Below are 22,500 nucleotides of genomic sequence, written 5' to 3' on the forward strand. Positions count from 1 at the left end.
CTCTCTATCTCTCTCCATTATTTTATTTGTGCGTGTGGAGAGAGGGAACACAGGGGAGGAGAGAAGAACCAGTACAGTGTGTGATCACATGTGGTTCACATCAGGATAAAAAAAAAAAAGTTTTCGGTAAGGAGGGGAATAAAGAGAAATGGGGTGTGTAAGAGAGAGAGAGACATATAAAAGAGAAAGAGAGATGTGTAAAAGAGAGAGAGAGAGAAAGAAAGGGAGGGAGAGAGGGATGGGAAAAATGTGGGTACTTCCCCAGCCAACACCACCCTGTTCTGAGTTGTACCCACAATCCCCAGCCAACGCCACCCTGTTCTGAGTTGTACCCACATTCCCCAGCCAACACCACCCTGTTCTGAGTTGTACCCACATTCCCCAGCCAACACCACCCTGTAAAGTCTGAATCAAATACACAACAAGAGGAGAAAATAACGAGCACCTCATGAAGAGCAGCTGGGAAACATCCACACACACTACAGCATTCAGAAGGTAACTTCCACCTCAGTCCTCTCTGTCTACTGCTGGGAAACATCCACACACACTACAGCATTCAGAAGGTAACTTCCACCTCAGTCCTCTCCTTCTACTGTAACTCTAAACGCTCTCTCTCTAACCCATCTCTGTACACACACACACACGCACGCACGCACACACGCACGCACGCACGCACGCACGCACGCACGCACGCACACACACACACACACACACACACACACACACGCACGCACACACACACGCACACACACACACACACGCACGCACGCACACACACACACACACACACACACACACACACACACACACACACACAGAAATGCGGACACACACAGCCTCTGGCAGGAACACACACACCAGCACTCCACTGTCTCTCACACCACGTTAATGTTAACAAAATGTTTTTCTCACTCTCCCTCTCTCCATGGCAACACACAAACTTGGTCTATCCAAGTACCCAAACTCTTTCTTACTCACATTGCGAACCATGCCTCTTCTCTTTTCCCCCTTTGGTGTTTCTCTCCCTCTCTCTCTCTCTCTCTCTCTCTCTCTCTCTCTCTTTCTCTCTTTCTCTCTCCCTCTGTGCGCAGGCTGCAGTATTCTGTGTTTAGCAGTGTACGAGTGAATGAAGCTCCATGCTCAGTGCTGACTGTTTGTGCCTCCCTCTGTGGGCTAGCCTCCCCCTCCCACTTCCCACAGTGCTGTTAGCATTTGCCTCCGAGCTAGCTCTGCTAGCCTCTGCTCCCATTACAAACCCCACAGTACTAGCATTTGCCTCCGAGCTAGCTCTGTTAGCCTCTGCTCCCATTACAAACCCCACAGGACTAGCATTTGCCTCAGAGCTAGCTCTGTTAGCCTCTGCTCCCATTACAAACCCCACAGGACTAGCATTTGCTAGCTCTGCTAGCTCTGTACGGAATGAGAAGAGGAGGAAAGACTAGGCTGGAGAGGGATAGTGAGGAGGTGAAGGAGACAGCAGGAGGAGAAAAGGCTAGGGGGAGGTGAAGAGGAGGACAGGAGGAGAAAAGGCTAGGGGAAGGTGAAGGACAGGACAGGAGGAGAAAAGGCTAAGGGGAGGTGAAGGAGACAGCAAGAGGAGAAAAGGCTAGGGGGAGGTGAAGAGGAGGACAGGAGGAGAAAAGGCTAGGGGGAGGTGAAGGAGACAGCAGGAAGAGAAAAGGCTAGGGGGAGGTGAAGGAGAGGACAGGAGGAGAAAAGGCTAGGGGGAGGGGAAGGAGACAGCAGCAGGAGAAAAGGCTAATGGGAGGTGAAGAGGAGGACAGGAGGAGAAAAGGCTAGGGGGAGGTGAAGGAGAGGACAGGAGGAGGAAGGCTAGGGGGAGGTGAAGAGGAGGACAGGAGGAGAAAAAGCTAGAGGGAGGTGAAGGAGAGGACAGGAGGAGAAAAGGCTAGGGGGAGGTGAAGAGGAGGACAGGAGGAGAAAAGGCTAGGGGGAGGTGAAGAGGAGGACAGGAGGAAAAGGCTAGGGGGAGGTGAAGGAGACAGCAGCAGGAGAAAAGGCTAATGGGAGGTGAAGAGGAGGACAGGAGGAGAAAAGGCTAGGGTGAGGTGAAGGAGAGGACAGGAGGAGAAAAGGCTAGGGGGAGGTGAAGGAGAGGACAGGAGGAGGAAGGCTAGGGGAGGTGAAGTGGAGGACAGGAGGAGAAAAGGCTAGAGGGAGGTGAAGGACAGGACAGGAGGAGAAAAGGCTAAGGGGAGGTGAAGGAGACAGCAGGAGGAGAAAAGGCTAGGGTGAGGTGAAGGAGACAGCAAGAGGAGAAAAGGCTAGGGGGAGGTGAAGTGGAGGACAGGAGGAGAAAAGGCTAGGGGGAGTTGAAGGACAGGACAAGAGGAGAAAAGGCTAGGGGGAGGTGAAGGAGACAGCAGGAGGAGAAAAGGCTAGGGGGAGGTGAAGTGGAGGACAGGAGGAGAAAAGGCTAGGGGGAGGTGAAGGACAGGACAGGAGGAGAAAAGGCTAAGGGGAGGTGAAGGAGACAGCAGGAGGAGAAAAGGCTAGGGGGAGGTGAAGAGGAGGACAGGAGGAGAAAAGGCTAGGGGGAGGTGAAGGAGACAGCAGGAAGAGAAAAGGCTAGGGGGAGGTGAAGGAGAGGACAGGAGGAGAAAAGGCTAGGGGGAGGGGAAGGAGACAGCAGCAGGAGAAAAGGCTAATGGGAGGTGAAGAGGAGGACAGGAGGAGAAAAGGCTAGGGTGAGGTGAAGGAGAGGACATGAGGAGAAAAGGCTAGGGGGAGGTGAAGGAGAGGACAGGAGGAGGAAGGCTAGGGGGAGGTGAAGAGGACAGGAGGAGAAAAAGCTAGAGGGAGTTGAAGGAGAGGACAGGAGGAGAAAAGGCTAGGGGGAGGTGAAGAGGAGGACAGGAGGAGAAAAGGCTAGGGGGAGGTGAAGAGGAGGACAGGAGGAAAAGGCTAGGGGGAGGTGAAGGAGACAGCAGCAGGAGAAAAGGCTAATGGGAGGTGAAGAGGAGGACAGGAGGAGAAAAGGCTAGGGTGAGGTGAAGGAGAGGACATGAGGAGAAAAGGCTAGGGGGAGGTGAAGGAGAGGACAGGAGGAGGAAGGCTAGGGGGAGGTGAAGAGGAGGACAGGAGGAGAAAAGGCTAGAGGGAGGTGAAGGAGAGGACAGGAGGAGAAAAGGCTAGGGGGAGGTGAAGAGGAGGAAAGGAGGACAAAAGGCTAGGGGGAGGTGAAGGAGAGGACAGGAGGAGAAAAGGCTAGGGTGAGGTGAAGAGGAGGACAGGAGGAAAAGGCTAGGGGGAGGTGAAGAGGAGGACAGGAGGAGAAAAGGCTAAGGGGAGGTGAAGAGGAGGACAGGAGGAGAAAGGCTAGGGAGAGGTGAAGAGGAGGACAGGAGGAGAAAGGCTAGGGAGAGGTGAAGAGGAGGACAGGAGGAGAAAGGCTAGGGGGAGGTGAAGATGAGGACAGGAGGAGAAAAGGTTAAGGGGAGGTGAAGAGGAGGACAGGAGGAGAAAAGGCTAGGGTGAGGTGAAGAGGAGGACAGGAGGAAAAGGCTAGGGGGAGGTGAAGAGGAGGACAGGAGGAGAAAAGCTAGGGGGAGGTGAAGAGGAGGACAGGAGGAGAAAAGGTTAGGGGGAGGTGAAGAGGAGGACAGGAGGAGAAAAGGTTAGGGGGAGGATGGATCCAGGAGAGTGTTTAGTGATCAGATGGACTTACAAACTAACTACTTAGGGGATTTAAATGGCTGATATTCTACAACAGTGATATATCTTATATCGTATATCTAACATTAGCAGTAAAATAGCTCAGCAACACTTCAATGGATGGATTTCATCTGTAGCAACATTGAAATGCAGCATCTGGAAGTAAAGCAGTAGGGTGTTACCTAACCAAGAAGAGACCGACATATAGACCTACCCCTGCAGTCTCAGCAGTCTGCTCTTTCATCTCTTCGACAGGGCCCAGCCATTAGCTGTCAAGAGTCCAGAACCAGTCATCTCTTTGTCAGGGCCCAGTCGTTAGCTGTCAGGAGTCCAGAACCAGTCATCTCTTTGACAGGGCCCAGCCGTTAGACAGGGCCCAGCCGTTAGACAGGGCCCAGCCGTTAGACAGGGCCCCGCCATTAGACAGGGCCCAGCCATTAGACAGGGCCCAGCCATTAGACAGGGCCCAGCCATTAGACAGGGCCCAGCCATTAGACAGGGCCCAGCAATTAGACAGGGCCCAGCCGTTAGACAGGGCCCAGCCATTAGACAGGGCCCAGCCATTAGACAGGGCCCAGCCGTTAGACAGGGCCCAGCAATTAGACAGGGCCCAGCCATTAGCTGTCAGGAGTCCAGGACCAGTCATCTCTGTACTGATCTATAGTAGGCTGTACTGATATATATATAGTAGGCTGTACTGATCTATAGTAGGCTGTACTGATCTATAGTAGGCTGTACTGATCTATAGTAGGCTGTACTGATCTATAGTAGGCTGAACTGATATATATATATATAGTAGGCTGTAGTTATATATAGTAGGTTGTAGTGATATATAGTAGGTTGTACTGATATATAGTAGACTGTACTGATATATAGTAGGCTGTAGTTATATATAGTAGGTTGTACTGATATATAGTAGACTGTACTGATATATAGTAGGCTGTACTGGTATATAGTAGGCTGTACTGATATATATATATAGTAGGTTGTACTGATGTATAGTAGGATGTACTGATATATATAGTAGGATGTACTGATATATAAATATATATATATATATATATATATATATATATATATATATATATATATATATATGGTAGGCTGTACTGATGTATGTATAGTAGGCTGTACTGATATATATATATAGTAGGCTGTACTGATATATATATATAGTAGGCTGTACTAATATATATATATAGTAGGCTGTACTGATATATATATATAGTAGGCTGTACTAATATATACATAGTAGGCTGTACTGATATACATGTGGTAGGCTGTACTGATATACATAGTAGGCTGTACTGATGTATATATAGTAGGCTGTACAGATGTATAGTAGGATGTACTGATGTATATAGTAGGCTGTACTGATATATATAGTAGGCTGTACTGATATATATATAGTAGGCTGTACTGATATATATATAGTAGGCTGTACTGATGTATATATATAGTTGGCTGTACTGATATATATATAGTAGGCTGTACTGATGTATATAGTAGGCTGTACGGATGTATATATATATATATATATATATATATATATATATATATATATATATATATATATATATATATATATATAGTAGGCTGTACTGATATATATAGTTGGCTGTACTGATATATATATAGTAGGCTGTACTGATGTATATAGTAGGCTGTACGGATGTATATATATATTGATATATATATATATATATATATATATATAGTAGGCTGTACTGATATATATATATATAGTAGGCTGTACTGATAGATATATAGTAGGCTGTACTGATCTATAGTAGGCTGTACTGATGTATATAGTAGGCGGTACTGATGTATATAGTAGACTGTACTGATATATATAGTAGGCTGTACTGATGTATATAGTAGGCTGTACTGATGTATATATAGTAGGCTGTACTGATATATATAGCAGGCTGTACTGATGTATATAGTAGGCTGTACTGATGTATATATAGTAGGCTGTACTTATATATATATAGTAGGCTGTACTGATGTATATATAGTAGGCTGTACTGTTGTACATATAGTAGGCTGTACTGATATATATATATAGTAGGCTGTACTGATGTATATATAGTAGGCTGTACTGATATATATATAGTAGGCTGTACTGATGTATATATATATATATATATATATATATATATATATATATATATATATATATATATATATATATATATATATATATATATATATATATATAGTAGGCTGTATGGATGTATATGTATATAGTAGGCTGTACTGATATATATATAGTAGGCTGTACGGATGTATATATATATAGTAGGCTGTACTGATGTATATAGTAGGCTGTACGGATGTATATATATATAGTAGGCTGTACTGATGTATATATAGTAGGCTGTACTGATATATATATAGTAGGCTGTACTGATGTATATAGTAGGCTGTACGGATGTATATATATATATAGTAGGCTGTACTGATGTATATAGTAGGCTGTACTGATGTATATAGTAGGCTGTACTGATGTATATATAGTAGGCTGTACTGATATATATAGTAGGCTGTGCTGATGTATATAGTAGGCTGTACTGATGTATATATAGTAGGCTGTACTGATATATATAGTAGGCTGTACTGATGAATATATAGTAGGCTGTACTGATGTATATAGTAGGCTGTACGGATGTACACTGTACATGCCTTCAATACAAACAAACACCGAAATTACAGACACCGACATGTATATATATATATCAGTACAGCCTACTATATATATATATCAGTACAGCCTACTATATATATATATATATCAGTACAGCCTACTATATATATATATATATATATATATATATATATATATATATATATATATATATACATCTGTACAGCCTACTATATACATCAGTACAGCCTACTATATATATATCAGTACAGCCTACTATATATACATCAGTACATATACATCAGTATATATATATATATAGTAGGCTGTACTGATATATATATAGTAGGCTGTACTGATGTATATATAGTAGGCTGTATTGATATATATATAGTAGGCTGTACGGATGTATATATATATATATATATATATATATATATATATATAGTAGGCTGTACTGATATATATATATTTAGTAGGCTGTACTGATATATATATATATATAGTAGGCTGTACTGATATATATATATAGTAGGCTGTACTGATATATGTAGTAGGCTGTACGGATATATATATATATATGTCGGTGTCTGTAATTTCGGTGTTTGTTTGTATTGAAGGCATGTACAGTGTCAAAGTGCTATATCCAAGTGACCATCGTGTGTGTGTGTGTGTGTGTGTGTGTGTGTGTGTGTGTGTGTGTGTGTGTGTGTGTGTGTGTGTGTGTGTGTGTGTGTGTGTGTGTGTGTGTGTCCTCTTTGGTGTTAGGGTGGGGTAACCTTGAACCAGAATTTAGTTTAGTCATGCAGAACAGATTGAAATGTTTAAACGTCTCCATAGCAACATGACAGGAAAACAGTAACTTTCTACTGCCCCCAAACTGCTGTGATTTAACATAAGAGAGCTCAGTGTGTAGGAGGGAGCCTCGAGCTCAGTGTGTAGGAGGGAGCCACGGGCTCAGTGTGTAGGAGGGAGCCATGGGCTCAGTGTGTAGGAGGGAGCCACGAGCTCAGTTTGTAGGAGGGAGCCACGAGCTCAGTGTGTAGGAGGGAGCCACGGGCTCAGTGTGTAGGAGGGAGCCACGGGCTCAGTGTGTAGGAGGGAGCCACGGGCTCAGTGTGTAGGAGGGAGCCACGGGCTCAGTGTGTAGGAGGGAGCCACGGGCTCAGTGTGTACGAGGGAGCCACGGGCTCAGTGTGTAGGAGGGAGCCACGGGCTCAGTGTGTAGGAGGGAGCCACGGGCTCAGTGTGTAGGAGGAAGCCATGGACTCAGTGTGTAGGAGGGAGCTACGAGCTCAATGTGTAGGAGGGAGCCACGAGCTCAGTGTGTAGGAGGGAGCCACGTGCTCAGTGTGTAGGAGGGAGCCATGGGCTCAGTGTGTAGGAGGGAGCTACGAGCTCAGTGTGTTTGAGGGAGCCACGAGCTCAGTGTGTAGGAGGGAGCCACGGGCTCAGTGTGTAGGAGGGAGCCACGAGCTCAGTGTGTATGAGGGAGCCACGGGCTCAGTGTGTAGGAGGGAGCCACGAGCTCAGTGTGTAGGAGGGAGCCACGAGCTCAGTGTGTAGGAGGGAGCCACGGGCTCAGTGTGTGGGAGGGAGCCACGGGCTCAGTGTGTAGGAGGGAGCCACGGGCTCAGTGTGTATGAGGGAGCCACGGGCTCAGTGTGTTTGAGGGAGCCACGGGCTCAGTGTGTAGGAGGGAGCCACGGGCTCAGTGTGTAGGAGGGAGCCATGGGCTCAGTGTGTAGGAGGGAGCCTTGAGCTCAGTGTGTTTGAGGGAGCCACGAGCTCAGTGTGTTTGAGGGAGCCACAAGCTCAGTGTGTAGGAGGGAGCCACGAGCTCAGTGTGTAGGAGGGAGCCACGGGCTCAGTGTGTAGGAGGGAGCCACGGGCTCAGTGTGTAGGAGGGAGCCACGGGCTCAGTGTGTTTGAGGGAGCCACGGGCTCAGTGTGTTTGAGGGAGCCACGAGCTCAGTGTTTAGGAGGGAGCCACGGGCTCAGTGTGTAGGAGGGAGCCATGGGCTCAGTGTGTAGGAGGGAGCCACGGACTCAGTGTGTAGGAGGGAGCCACGAGCTCAGTGTGTTTGAGGGAGCCACGAGCTCAGTGTGTAGGAGGGAGCCACGAGCTCAGTGTGTAGGAGGGAGCCACGGACTCAGTGTGTAGGAGGTGTGTAGGAGGGAGCCACGGACTCAGTGTGTAGGAGGGAGCCACGGGCTCAGTGTGTATGTTGGAGCCACAGGCTCAGTGTGTAGGAGGGAGCCACGAGCTCAGTCTGTATGAGGGAGCTACGAGCTCAGTGAGTCCAGATTTATTCCAAATTGTGTTTTGTTACAGCCTGAATTTAAAATTAGATGTTTTTGTCACTGGTCTACACACAATACACCATCATGTCAAAGTGGAATTGTATTTTTAGAAATGTTTACAAATTAATAAAAAATGAAAAGTTGAAATACCTTTGAGTCAATAAGTATTGAACCCCATTGTTTTTGGCAAACTTAAACAAGTTCAGGAGTAAAAATGTGCTTCAAAAAATCTCTTAAAGGATTTGGCCCTTTTTGTCAAATTTCACCTAAAATTACACTCCCAAATCTAACTGCCTGTAGCTCAGGATCTGAAGCAAGGATATGCAAATTAGTGGTACCATTTCAAAGGAAACACTTTGAAGTTTGTGGAAATGTGAAAGGAATGTAGGAGAATATAACACATTAGATCTAGTAAAAGATAATACAACGAAAAAACCAACCGTTTTTTTTGTCTTTTTTTTGGTACAATTATCTTTGAAATGCGAGAGAAAGGCCATAATGTATTATTCCAGCCCAAGTGCGATTTGGATTTCGACCACTAGATGGCAGTAGTATATTTGCAAAGTTTTAGACTGTCAGAAGGTCAAACGACCACCCCTCATCACTGTCAAACGCTCCCTAAAACACTTCTGCGAGCAAGCCTTTCTAATCGACCTGGCCGGGGTATCCTGGAAGGATATTGACCTCATCCCGTCAGTTGAGGATAACTGGTTGCTCTATAAAAGTAATTTCCTCACCATCTTAGATAAGCATGCCCCGTTCAAAAAATGCAGACCTAAAAACAGATATAGCCCTTGGTTCATTCTAGACCTGACTGCACTCAACCAGCACAAAAACATCATGTGGCGGGCTGTCATAGCATCGAATAGTCCCCACGATATGCAACTGTTCAGGGAAGTCAGGAACCAAACACAACCAGTAAGTCAGGAAAGCAAAGGCTAGCTTTTTCAAGCAGAAATTCGCATCCTGTAGCTCTAACTCCAAAAGGTTTTGGGACACTGTAAACCCCCCCCCCGCCCCCCCCTCCCCCCCCTCCCCCCCCCAAATCCAGACAGCAGATGTTCTGAAGGAGCTGCAAAACCTGGACCCGTACAAATCAGCTGGGCTAGACAATCTGGACCCTCTCTTTCTAAAATTATCCGCCGCCATTGTTGCAACCCCTAGTACCAGCCTGTTCAACCTCTCTTTCGTATCGTCCGATATCCCTAAAGATTGGAAAGCTGCCGCGGTCATCCCCCTCTTCAAAGGGGGTGACACCCTAGACCCAAACTGTTACAGACCTATATCCATCCTGCCCTGCCTATCTAAAGTCTTTGAAAGCCAACTTAATAAACAGATCACTGACCATCTCGAATCCCACCGTACCTTCTCCGCTGTGCAATCTGGTTTCCGAGCCGGTCACGGGTGCACCTCAGCCACGCTCAAGGTACTAAACAATATCATAACGATATCATTCATCGACCTGGCCAAGGCTTTCGACTCGTCAATCACCGTATTCTTATCGGCAGACTCAATAGCCTTGGTTAATCTAATGACTGCCTCGCCTGGTTCACCAACTACTTTGCAGACAGAGTTCAGTGTGTCAAATCTGAGGTCATGTTGTCCGGACATCTGGCAGTCTCTATGGGTGTACCACAGGGTTCAATTCTCGGGCCGACTATTTTCTCTGTAAATATCAATGATGTCGCTCTTGCTGCAGGCGATTCCCTGATCCACCTCTATGCAGACGACACCATTCTGTATACTTCTGGCCCTTCCTTGGACACTGTGCTAACTAATCTCCAAACGAGCTTCAATGCCATACAACACTCCTTACGTGTCCTCCAACTGCTCTTAAACACTAGTAAAACCAAATGCATGCTTTTCAACCGTTCGCTGCCCGCACCCACCAGCCCGACTAGCTGATGATCCCTGGATGATTCCGACCTAGAATATGTGGACAACTATAAATACCTAGGTGTCTGGCTAGACTGTAAACTCTCCTTCCAGACTCATATTAAACATCTCCAATCAAAAATCAAATCTAGAATTGGCTTTCTATTTCGCAACAAAGCCTCCTTCACTCACACCTCCAAACTTACCCTTGTAAAACTGACTATCCTACCGATCCTCGACTTTGGCAATGTCATCTACAAAATAGCTTCCAACACTCTACTCAGCAACCTGGATGCAGTCTATCATATTGCCCTCCGTTTTGTCACCAAATCACCTTATACCACCCACTATATCTCACTGGTCATCCCCAAAGCCAACACCTCATTTGGCCGCCTTTCCTTCCAGTTCTCTGCTGCCAGTGACTGGAACGAATTGCAAAAATCACTGAAGTTGGAGACTTTTATTTCCCTCACCAACTTTAAACATCTGCTATCTGAGCAGCTAACCGATCGCTGCAGCTGTACATAGTCCATCTGTAAATAGCCCACCCAATCTATCTACCTCATCCCCATACTGTTTTATTTTATTGACTTTTCTGCTCTTTTGCACACCAGTATCTCTACCTGCACATCATCATCTGCTCATTTATCACTCCAGTGTTAATCTGCTAAATTGTAACTATTCGCTCCTATGGCCTATTTATTGTCTACCTCCTCATGCCTTTTGCACACACTGTATATAGACTTTCTTTTTTCTACTGTGTCATTGACTTATTTATTGTGTTTTTGGCTTGTTTATTGTTTATTCCATGTGTAACTCTGTGCAAAATCCTAGAAGACCTGGTTCAGTTTGCTTTCCACCAGACACTGGGAGATACATCACCTTGCAGCAGGACAATAACCTAAAACACAAATATACACGGGAGTTGCTTAGAAGACAGCAATGAATGTTCCTGAGTTGCCTAGTTACAGTTTAGACTTACATTGGCTTGAAAATCTAAAACAAGACTTGAAAATTATTGTCTAGAAATGATCAACAACCAACTTGACAGAGCTTGACAAATTTTTCAACGAATAATGTGCAAATATCGTACAATTCAGGTGAGCAGAATTCTTTGAGACTTACCCAGAAAGACTCACAGCTCTTCGAGACTTACCCAGAAAGACTCACAGCTCTTCGAGATTTACCCAGAAAGACTCACAGCTCTTCGAGACTTACCCAGAAAGACTCACAGCTCTTCGAGACTTACCCAGAAAGACTCACAGCTCTTCGAGATTTATCCAGAAAGACTCACAGCTCTTCGAGATTTACCCAGAAAGACTCACAGCTCTTCGAGACTTACCCAGAAAGACTCACAGCTCTTCGAGACTTACCCAGAAAGACTCAGAGCTCTTCAAGATTTACCCAGAAAGACTCACAGCTCTTCAAGACTTACCCAGAAAGACTCACAGCTCTTCGAGACTTACCCAGAAAGACTCACAGGTGGTATCCCTGCCAAAGGTGCTTCTACAAAATATGAACTAGGGGGTTTGAATACTTCTGATATTTCTGTATTCCATTTTCAATAAATGTGCAAAAACTTTGTCATGATCGGGTATTGTGTGTAGATGGGTGAGACTCCATTTTGAATTCAAGGCCTGGAACAACAAAATGTGGAATATGTCCAGGGGTATGAATACTTTCTGAAGGCTGTGTGTGTGTACTGTATGTATGTGTGCATTTGTGTGTTTGCACATGCTTGCGAACATGTGTGTGTGTGTGTGTGTGTGTGTGTGTGTGTGTGTGTGTGTGTGTATGTTTGCACATGCTTGCTTGCATGCGAACATGTGTGTGTGTGTGTGTCTCAGAGTGAATCAGAATCATTTAACCACCAGCACAGTGTGAGTCTACTGGGGAATTTACCACCAGATCTGGTCTTCCAACTAACACCACACACACACACACAGAGAGAGAGAGAGAAGCCTGTTAATGTTCTTTACTCTTACTCTGTCCAGTTGTCATTTAGTTGGTTATGACATACCTGTGTACCAGTCATATACATTAAGATGTACTATATCTGCAGTATGGAATAGGCCGTAACCCCTGAAAAAGCAGAGATGTTTTACAGGCCATAAAATAAAGCTCCTCTGATTTTTTTATATACACACACAAAATACCAAGTATGAGTATATGTTGGACCCACATTGGCACAAAAGCATTAGTTTAAAGCCCTCCTTGACCAGTCTCTGCGAGAGTGGTTATAGATCAGCAGTGAGAGCATTCTCAGAGAACCCCAGGTATTCTTATTCTCCTGCCAACCGTTGGCCCAACATTCCATTCTCAGTTACTATGGAGACTGGACAGACCCTGGGATAAATCAGCTAGGACTGGGAGAAGCTAGCCAGTCTACAGTGTACATTTTAGGACAACCTCAGCCTCAAAACTTAAGCCTCACCCTAGCTTGAGTCAATCAACACACCTCAGCTTCAGCTGAGGTGCTTCTTGACACAATGCCCACTCAACCCGGAAGCCAGCCGCACCAATGTGTCGGAGGAAACACAGTACATCTGGCAACACTGCGCCCAGCCCGCCACAGGAGTCGCTAGTGCGAGGTGGGACAATGACATCCCTGCCGGCCGAACCCTCCCCTAACCCAGACGGCGCTGGGCTAATTGTGCGCCGCCCCACAGGTCTCCCGGTCGCGGCCCGGCTACGACAGAGCCTGGACTCGAACCCAGAATCTCTAGTGGCACAGCTAGCACTGCGATGCACAATGCCCTAGACCACTGCGCCACTCAGGAGGCCCTCGTTGAGCTCTCTAACGTCCTGCCTCAGGGCTATTGTTGAAAAAGGACCCTGCCACATGGAGAAAAGACCTTCAACTGAGTATGGTGAACAATGAGAGCAGGACTGACGAAGGCAAAGCGTTGAATCATTGTCATTTCTCGAGGAAAGGTGATGTGTGTGTGGGGCGGGTGGCATTGTGTGTGTCTCTGCGTGCGTGTGTGTATGTGTGTGAGTGTGTGCGCGTGTGTGTGTGCGCGTGCGTGTGTGTGTGTGTGCGTGTGGTGTGTGTGAGTGTGTGCGCGCGCGTGTATGTGTGTGTGTGTGTGTGTGTGTGTGTGTGTGTGCGCGTGCTACCAGCGCTGGCACTAACTGACCAGGGTTGATGCAACAGAGGACAGGAAATCCACACTGCCGGTTAGGATAAGCCTTCCTCTCACAACTCCACATTCCCAACTTGCCTTTGTCCTCTCCTCTCTTTCTGCACCGACAACCAGCTCTTTCTGAAACATACACACAAATACACACATATATATACACACGCACACATTTATACATAAATACATACACACACACACACACACACACACACACACACACACACAAAACATGCACTCAGAACACAGGCTAAAACCGCAAGGTACATGACAGACATTTCTGTAAAGAGCCTGAACACATTCAACTATCTGCTGGTTATTTATAACTTCTATCAGCTGGACAAAGGATGGATGGGAGCAAGATAGAGAGAATGAAAAAGAGAGAGAGAGAGAACGAGAGAGAGAGAACGAGAGAGAGAGAGAAGCAGAGAGAGAGAAAGAGAGAGAGTGAGAGAGAGAGAGAGAGAGAGAGAGAGAGAGAGAGAGAGAGAGAGAGAAAAGAAAGAGAGACAGAGAGAGAGAGACAGATTGTGAATGGTAGTAATACTAGTTTAGTAGAGGGAGAGGCTCCGAGGGGATATTCATATGTAAACCAGAGAGAATGAATCTGACCGCACAGCAGACTGCTTTGTCTGTACAGGTCACAGTGACAGATTATGTGTGGTTTGGACAGGGGAAAACTCAATTAAGACACACACTCTCTGTCTCTCTCTCTCTCTGTTTCTCTCTCTCTTCGTCTCTTTCTCTCTCTGTTTCTCTCTCTGTCTCTCTCTCTCTCCGTCTCTTGCTCTCTCTGTCTCTCTCGCTCTGTTCCCTGTGAAGTTATGACACCCTGAACCACTCAATCTCCCTCTGCATTCCTGCACCCTGCACCCTGCTCTGTCTGTCCTACACAATGGACTGGCAGGGAGAGGGAGACATAGGAAGGGGGGAGAGGGAGGCATAGAGAGGGAGGGTGGATAGGGAGGGAGGGGGGATAGTTAGGTAGGGAAGAAGAGGGAAGCATAGAGAGGGAGGGGAATAGGGAGGGAGAGTGAGGCATAGAGAGGGAGGGGGAGGGGGTAGAGAGGGAGGGGGGAGAGGGAGAGAGAGAGGGGGTGCTGTATTAGGGGGAAGTATTAGGGGAAGAGAGGGGGTGCTGTATTAGAGGGAAGTATTAGGGGGATGAGAGGGGGTGTTGTATTAGGGGGAAGAGAGGGGGTGTAGTATTAGGGGGAAGAGAGTGGGTGCAGTATTAGGGGGAAAAGAGGGGGTGTAGTATTAGGGGGAAGAGAGGGGATGTAGTATTAGGGGGAAGTATTAGGGGGTAGAGAGGGGGTGCAGTATTAGGGGAAGATTAAATCAAATCAAATCAAATCAAATTTTATTTGTCACATACACATGGTTAGCAGATGTTAATGCGAGTGTAGCGAAATGCTTGTGCTTCTAGTTCCAACAATGCAGTAATAACCAACAAGTAATCTAACTAACAATTCCAAAACTACTGTCTTATACACAGTGTAAGGGGATAAAGAATATGTACATAAGGATATATGAATGAGTGATGGTACAGAGCAGCATAGGCAAGATACAGTAGATGGTATCGAGTACAGTATATACATATGAGATGAGTATGTAAACAAAGTGGCATAGTTAAAGTGGCTAGTGATACATGTATTACATAAGGATACAGTCGATGATATAGAGTACAGTATATACGTATGCATATGAGATGAATAATGTAGGGTAAGTAACATTATATAAGGTAGCATTGTTTAAAGTGGCTAGTGATATATTTACATCATTTCCCATCAATTCCCATTATTAAAGTGGCTGGAGTTGAGTCAGTGTCAGTGTGTTGGCAGGCAGCAGCCACTCAATGTTAGTGGTGGCTGTTTAACAGTCAAATGGCCTTGAGATAAAAGCTGTTTTTCAGTCTCTCGGTCCCAGCTTTGAGCACCTGTACTGACCTCGCCTTCTGAATGATAACGGGGTGAACAGGCAGTGGCTCGGGTGGTTGATGTCCTTGATGATCTTTATGGCCTTCCTGTAACATCGGGTGGTGTAGGTGTCCTGGAGAGCAGGTAGTTTGCCCCCGGTGATGCGTTGTGCAGACCTCACTACCCTCTGGAGAGCCTTACGGTTGAGGGCGGAGCAGTTGCCGTACCAGGCGGTGATACAGCCCATCAGGATGCTCTCGATTGTGCATCTGTAGAAGTTTGTGAGTGCTTTTGGTGACAAGCCGAATTTCTTCAGCCTCCTGAGGTTGAAGAGGCGCTGCTGCGCCTTCTTCACAATGCTGTCTGTGTGAGTGGACCAATTCAGTTTGTCTGTGATGTGTATGCCGAGGAACTTAAAACTTGCTACCCTCTCCACTACTGTTCCATCGATGTGGATAAGGGGGTGTTCCCTCTGCTGTTTCCTGAAGTCCACAATCATCTCCTTAGTTTTGTTGACGTTGAGTGTGAGGTTATTTTCCTGACACCACACTCCGAGGGCCCTCACCTCCTCCCTGTAGGCCATCTCGTCGTTGTTGGTAATCAAGCCTACCACTGTTGTGTCGTCCGCAAACTTGATGATTGAGTTTGAGGCGTGCGTGGCCACGCAGTTGTGGGTGAACAGGGAGTACAGGAGAGGGCTCAGAACGCACCCTTGTGGGGCCCCAGTGTTGAGGATCAGCGGGGAGGAGATGTTGTTGCCTACCCTCACCACCTGGGGGCGGCCCGTCAGGAAGTCCAGTACCCAGTTGCACAGGGCGGGGTCGAAACCCAGGGTCTCGAGCTTGATGACGAGCTTGGAGGGTACTATGGTGTTGAATGCCGAGCTGTAGTCAATGAACAGCATTCTCACATAGGTATTCCTCTTGTCCAGATGGGTTAGGGCAGTGTGCAGTGTGGTTGAGATTGCATCGTCTGTGGACCTATTTGGGCGGTAAGAAAATTGGAGTGGGTCTAGGGTGTCAGGTAGGGTGGAGGTGATATGGTCCTTGACTAGTCTCTCAAAGCACTTCATGATGACGGAAGTGAGTGCTACGGGGCGGTAGTCGTTTAGCTCAGTTACCTTAGCTTTCTTGGGAACAGGAACAATGGTGGCCCTCTTGAAGCATGTGGGAACAGCAGACTGGTATAGGGATTGATTGAATATGTCCGTAAACACACCGGCCAGCTGGTCTGCGCATGCTCTGAGGGCGCGGCTGGGGATGCCGTCTGGGCCTGCAGCCTTGCGATAACACGTTTAAATGTCTTACTCACCTCGGCTGCAGTGAAGGAGAGACCGCATGTTTTCGTTGCAGGCCGTGTCAGTGGCACTGTATTGTCCTCAAAGTGGGCAAAAAAGTTATTTAGTCTGCCTGGGATTTCTTCCTGTAGTCCGTGATTGACTGTAGACCCTGCCACATGCCTCTTGTGTCTGAGCCGTTGAATTGAGATTCTACTTTGTCTCTGTACTGACGCTTAGCTTGTTTGATAGCCTTGCGGAGGGAATAGCTGCACTGTTTGTATTCGGTCATGTTACCAGACACCTTGCCCTGATTAAAAGCAGTGGTTCGCGCTTTCAGTTTCACGCGAATGCTGCCATCAATCCACGGTTTCTGGTTAGGGAATGTTTTAATCGTTGCTATGGGAACGACATCTTCAACGCACGTTCTAATGAACTCGCACACCGAATCAGCGTATTCGTCAATATTGTTATCTGACGCAATACGAAACATATCCCAGTCCACGTGATGGAAGCAGTCTTGGAGTGTGGAGTCAGCTTGGTCGGACCAGCGTTGGACAGACCTCAGCGTGGGAGCCTCTTGTTTTAGTTTCTGTCTGTAGGCAGGGATCAACAAAATGGAGTCGTGGTCAGCTTTTCCGAAAGGGGGGCGGGGCAGGGCCTTATGTGCGTCGCGGACGTTAGAGTAACAATGATCCAAGGTCTTTCCACCCCTGGTTGCGCAATCGATATGCTGATAAAATTTAGGGAGTCTTGTTTTCAGATTAGCCTTGTTAAAATCCCCAGCTACAATGAATGCAGCCTCCGGATAAATGGTTTCCAGTTTGCAAAGAGTTAAATAAAGTTTGTTCAGAGCCATCAATGTGTCTGCTTGGGGGGGGATATATACGGCTGTGATTATAATCGAAGAGAATTCTCTTGGTAGATAATGCGGTCTACATTTGCTTGTGAGGAATTCTAAATCAGGTGAACAGAAGGATTTGAGTTCCTTGTATGTTTCTTTCATCACACCACGTCACGTTAACCATGAAGCATACGCCCCCGCCCCTCTTCTTACCAGAAAGATGTTTGTTTCTGTCGGCGCGATGCGTGGAGAAACCCGTTGGCTGCACCGCCTCGGATAGCATCTCTCCAGTGAGCCACGTTTCCGTGAAGCAAGTGGGAAGAGAGGGGGTGCTGTATTAGGGGGAAGTATAAGGGGGAAGAGAGGGGGTGCACTATTAGGGGGAAGAGAGGGGGTGTATTATTAGGGGGAAGAGGGGGGGTGTAGTATTAGAGGGAAGAGGGGGGTGCAGTATTAGGGGGAAGTATTAGGGGGAAGAGAGGGGTGCTGTATTGGGGGAAGAGAGCAGGTGCAGTATCAGGGGGAAGAGAGGGGGTGCTGTATTAGGGGGAAGTATTAGGGGGAAGAGATGGGGTGCTGTATTAGTTGGAAGCATTAGGGGGAAGAGAGGGGGTGCTGTATTAGGGGGAAGAGAGGGGGTGCAGAATTAGGGGGAAGAGAGGGGGTGCAGTATTAGGGGGAAGAGAGGGGGTGCTGTATTAGGGGGAAGTATTGGGGGGAAGAGAGGGGGTGCTGTATTAGGGGGAAGCATTAGGGGGAAGAGAGGGGGTGCTGTATTAGGGGGAAGAGAGGGGGTGCAGTATTAGGGGGAAGAGAGGGGGTGCTGTATTAGGGGGAAGTATTAGGGGGAAGAGAGGGGGTGCTGTATTAGGGGGAAGAGATGGGGTGCTGTATAAGTGCGAAGTATTAGGGGGAAGAGAGGGGGTGCTGTATTAGGGGGAAGTATTAGGGGGAAGAGAGGGGGTGTAGTATTATGGGGAAGAGAGTGTGTGCAGTATTAGGGGGAAGAGAGGGTGTGCAGTATTGGGGGGAAGAGAGGGGGTGCTGTATTAGGGGAAAGAGGGGGGTGCTGTATTAGGGGGAAGTATTAGGGGGAAGAGAGGGGTGCTGTATTGGGGGAAGAGAGCGGGTGCAGTATCAGGGGGAAGAGAGGCGGTGCAGTATTAGGGGGAATAGAGAGGGGAGCACTATTAGGGGGAAGAGAGGGGGTGTAGTATTAGGGGGAAGAGAGGGGTGCAGTATTAGGGGTAGTATAAGGGGGAAGAGAGGGGGTGCACTATTAGGGGGAAGAGAGGGGGTGCAGTATTAGGGGGAAGAGAAGGGGTGCACTATTAGGGGGAAGAGAGGGGGTGCAGTATTTAGGGGAATAGAGGGGTGCTGTATTAGTGGAAGATTAAGGGGGAAGAGAGGGGGTGCTGTATTAGGGGGAAGTATAAGGGGGAAGAGAGGGGGTGCACTATTAGGGGGAAGAGAGGGGGTGTAGTATTAGGGGGGAGATTTAGGGGGAAGAGAGGGGGTGCACTATTAGGGGGAAGAGAGGGGGTGCTGTATTAGGGGGAAGAGATGGGGTGCTGTATAAGTGCGAAGTATTAGGGGGAAGAGAGGGGGTGCTGTATTAGGGGGAAGTATTAGGGGGAAGAGAGGGGGTGTAGTATTATGGGGAAGAGAGTGTGTGCAGTATTAGGGGGAAGAGAGGGTGTGCAGTATTGGGGGGAAGAGAGGGGGTGCTGTATTAGGGGAAAGAGGGGGGTGCTGTATTAGGGGGAAGTATTAGGGGGAAGAGAGGGGTGCTGTATTGGGGGAAGAGAGCGGGTGCAGTATCAGGGGGAAGAGAGGCGGTGCAGTATTAGGGGGAATAGAGGGGGAGCACTATTAGGGGGAAGAGAGGGGGTGTAGTATTAGGGGGAAGAGAGGGGTGCAGTATTAGGGGTAGTATAAGGGGGAAGAGAGGGGGTGCACTATTAGGGGGAAGAGAGGGGGTGCAGTATTAGGGGGAAGAGAAGGGGTGCACTATTAGGGGGAAGAGAGGGGGTGCAGTATTTAGGGGAATAGAGGGGTGCTGTATTAGTGGAAGATTAAGGGGGAAGAGAGGGGGTGCTGTATTAGGGGGAAGTATAAGGGGGAAGAGAGGGGGTGCACTATTAGGGGGAAGAGAGGGGGTGTAGTATTAGGGGGGAGATTTAGGGGGAAGAGAGGGGGTGCACTATTAGGGGGAAGAGAGGGGGTGCTGTATTAGGGGGAGGAGAGGGGGTGCTGTATTAGGGGGAAGAGAGGGGTGTAGTATTAGGGGGAAGAGAGGGGGTGCTGTATTAGGGGGAAGAGAGGGGTGTAGTATTAGGGGGAAGAGAGGGGGTGCTGTATTAGGGGGAAGAGAGGGGGTGCTGTATTAGGGGGAATAGAGGGGGAAGAGAGGGGGTGTAGTGTTAGGGGGAAGAGGGGGGGTGCAGTATTAGGGGGAAGAGAGTGGGTGCACTATTAGGGGGAAGAGAGGTGGTGCTTTATTAAGGGGAAGAGAGGGGGGTGCTGTATTAGGGGAAGAGAGGGAGTGAGGTATTAGAGGGTCGAGAGGGGGGTGCTGTATTAGGGGGACAAGAGGGGGGTGCTGTATTAGGTGGAAGAGAGGGGTTGTGCTGTATTAGGGGGAAGAGAGGGGGGTGCTGTATTAGGTGGACGAGAGGGGGGTGCTGTATTAGGGTGACGAAAGGGGGGTGCTGTATTAGGGGGAAGAGAGGGGGGAGCTATATTAGGGGGAAGAGTGCGACGTGCTGTAGAAGCTGTATAAAGATCTACAGGCCCCACCTTCGGGACGGTTGAGCTAACGTAGGCTAATGTGATTAGCATGAGGTTGTGAGTAACAAGAAAATCTCCCAGGACATAGACATCTGATATCGGCAGAAAGCTTAAATTCTTGTTAATCTAACTGCACTGTCCAATTTACAGTAGCTATTACAGTGAAAGAATACCATGCTATTGTTCGAGGAGAGTGCACAGTTTTGTACTTGAAAATGTATATATTGACCGATTAGGCACATTTGGGCAGTCTTGATACAACATTTTGAACAGAAATGCAATGGTTCATTGGATCAGCCTAAAATGTTGCTGCCATCTAGTGGCCAATATCTAGGTCAGATAATGGCCTTTCTCTTGCATTTCAAAGATGATGGAACAAAAATAATAATAACATAACATAATAAAAATAACTTCATAATAAAAAATAAAAATAAAAATAAATAATCAAAATATTAAATTATTCTTTTACCAGATTGAATGTGTTATATTCTCCTACATACATTAATTTCACATTTTCAACAACTTCAAAATGTTTCCTTTCAAATGGTATCAATAATACGCATATCCTTGCTTGAGGTCCTGAGCTACAGGCAGTAAGATTTGGGTATTTGGGTTCCTTCATTTTAGGCAAAATTTGACAAAAAGGTCCGATCCTTATTAAGAAGCTTTTGGGATTTAGATGTGGTGCTCCGGTACCGCTTGCCGTGTGGTAGCAGAGAGAACAGTCTATGACTAGGGTGGCTGGAATCTTTGACAATTGTTTAGGGCCTTTTTTAGGGGCTTCCTCTGACACCGCCTGGTATAGAGGTCATGGATGGCAGGCAGCTTGGCCCCAGTGATGTGCTGAACGTTGCGCACTAGCCTCTGTAGCGCCTTGCGGTCGGAAACGGAACAGTTGCCGTACGAGGCGGTGATGCAACCAGTCGGAATGCTCTCGATGGTGCAGCTGTAAAACCTTTTGAGGACCTGAGGACCCATGACAAATCTTTTCAGTCTCCTGAGGGGGAATAGGTTTTGTTGTGCCCTCTTCACGACTGTGATAGTTCGTTGGTGATGTGGACACCAAGAAACTTGAAGCTCTCAACCTGCTCCACAGCCCTGTCAATGAGAATGGGGGCCCTCCTTTTTCTGTAGTCCTCGATCATCTCCTTTGTCTTGATCACGTTGAGGGAGAGGTTGTTTTCCTGGCACCACACTGCCAGGTCTCTGTCTCATCGTTGTCGGTGATCAGGCCTACCACTGTTGTGCAAACTTAATGATGGTGTTGGAGTCGTGCTTGGCCACGCAGTCATGGGTGAACAGGGAGTACAGTAGGGGACTGAGCACGCACAACTGAGGGGCCCCAGTGTTGAGGATGAGCGTGGCGGATGTGTTGTGATGTATTCTATTCTATTCTATTCTGTTCTGTTCTGTTCTGTTCTATTCTATTCTATTCTGTTCTATTCTGTTCTGTTCTGATCTATTCTGTTCAATTATGTTCTATTCTGTTCTGTTGTATTCTATTCTAGTATATTCTATTCATGAAGCTGGTTGAGAGAATGTCAAGGGTGTGCAAAGCTGTCATCAAGGCAACGGGTGGCTATTTGAAGAATCTCAAATATAAAACACTTTTTTGGTTACTACATGATTCCATATGTGTTATTTCATAGTGTTGATGTCTTCACGATTACTCTAAGATGTGGAAACTAGTAAAAATAAAGAAACAAACCCTTGAATGAATAGGTGCTCTAAACCTTTGGACCGGTCGTATATACAGTTTATCTTCTGTTGTGTAGATCCCACTGTGTGTTTTAATGATCGATAAAAACATTGGATTAAAGTAGATGAACTTTGGGGTCACCCCTCACTTCAAAAACATTAACATGAAATGTTTTGGTGTTTAACGTCCTGAAGGGTGTGGCTCCATGCGTTGTTTGGGATTGGTTTTCCATCCACCCAGTATTCCTCTTCCCTCTCTTTCCTCCTCCCTCTCTTCCCTCTCTTCCCTCTCTCTCCTCCTCCCTCTCTTCCCTCTCTCCTCCTCCATCCCT

General features: G+C 47.1%; 1 protein-coding gene and 1 long non-coding RNA gene across 4 annotated transcripts in view; one reads left to right on the forward strand and one right to left on the reverse strand.

The window, feature by feature from the left end:
* Positions 1 to 1,168, reverse strand: part of nhsl3 (NHS like 3) — a 66,311-nt gene extending 65,143 nt beyond the window's left edge. The window contains exon 1 of one of the 3 annotated variants that reach the window (XM_036953656.2): positions 979 to 1,168. The gene's annotated coding sequence lies outside the window, so the exon portion shown is untranslated. Of the gene's footprint in view, positions 31 to 978 lie in introns of those variants that run through there. The other 2 variants (XM_090209436.1, XM_090209435.1) reach the window with 2 other exon arrangements.
* The window catches only part of LOC149975653 (uncharacterized), a 217,895-nt gene that overhangs the window by 39,243 nt on the left and 156,152 nt on the right, over positions 1 to 22,500 (forward strand). The window lies entirely within an intron of this gene.

The sequence above is a fragment of the Oncorhynchus mykiss genome, chromosome 18 (assembly GCF_057628025.1).
Source record: "Oncorhynchus mykiss isolate SJ-2025 chromosome 18, ASM5762802v1, whole genome shotgun sequence".
NCBI lineage: Eukaryota > Metazoa > Chordata > Actinopteri > Salmoniformes > Salmonidae > Oncorhynchus > Oncorhynchus mykiss.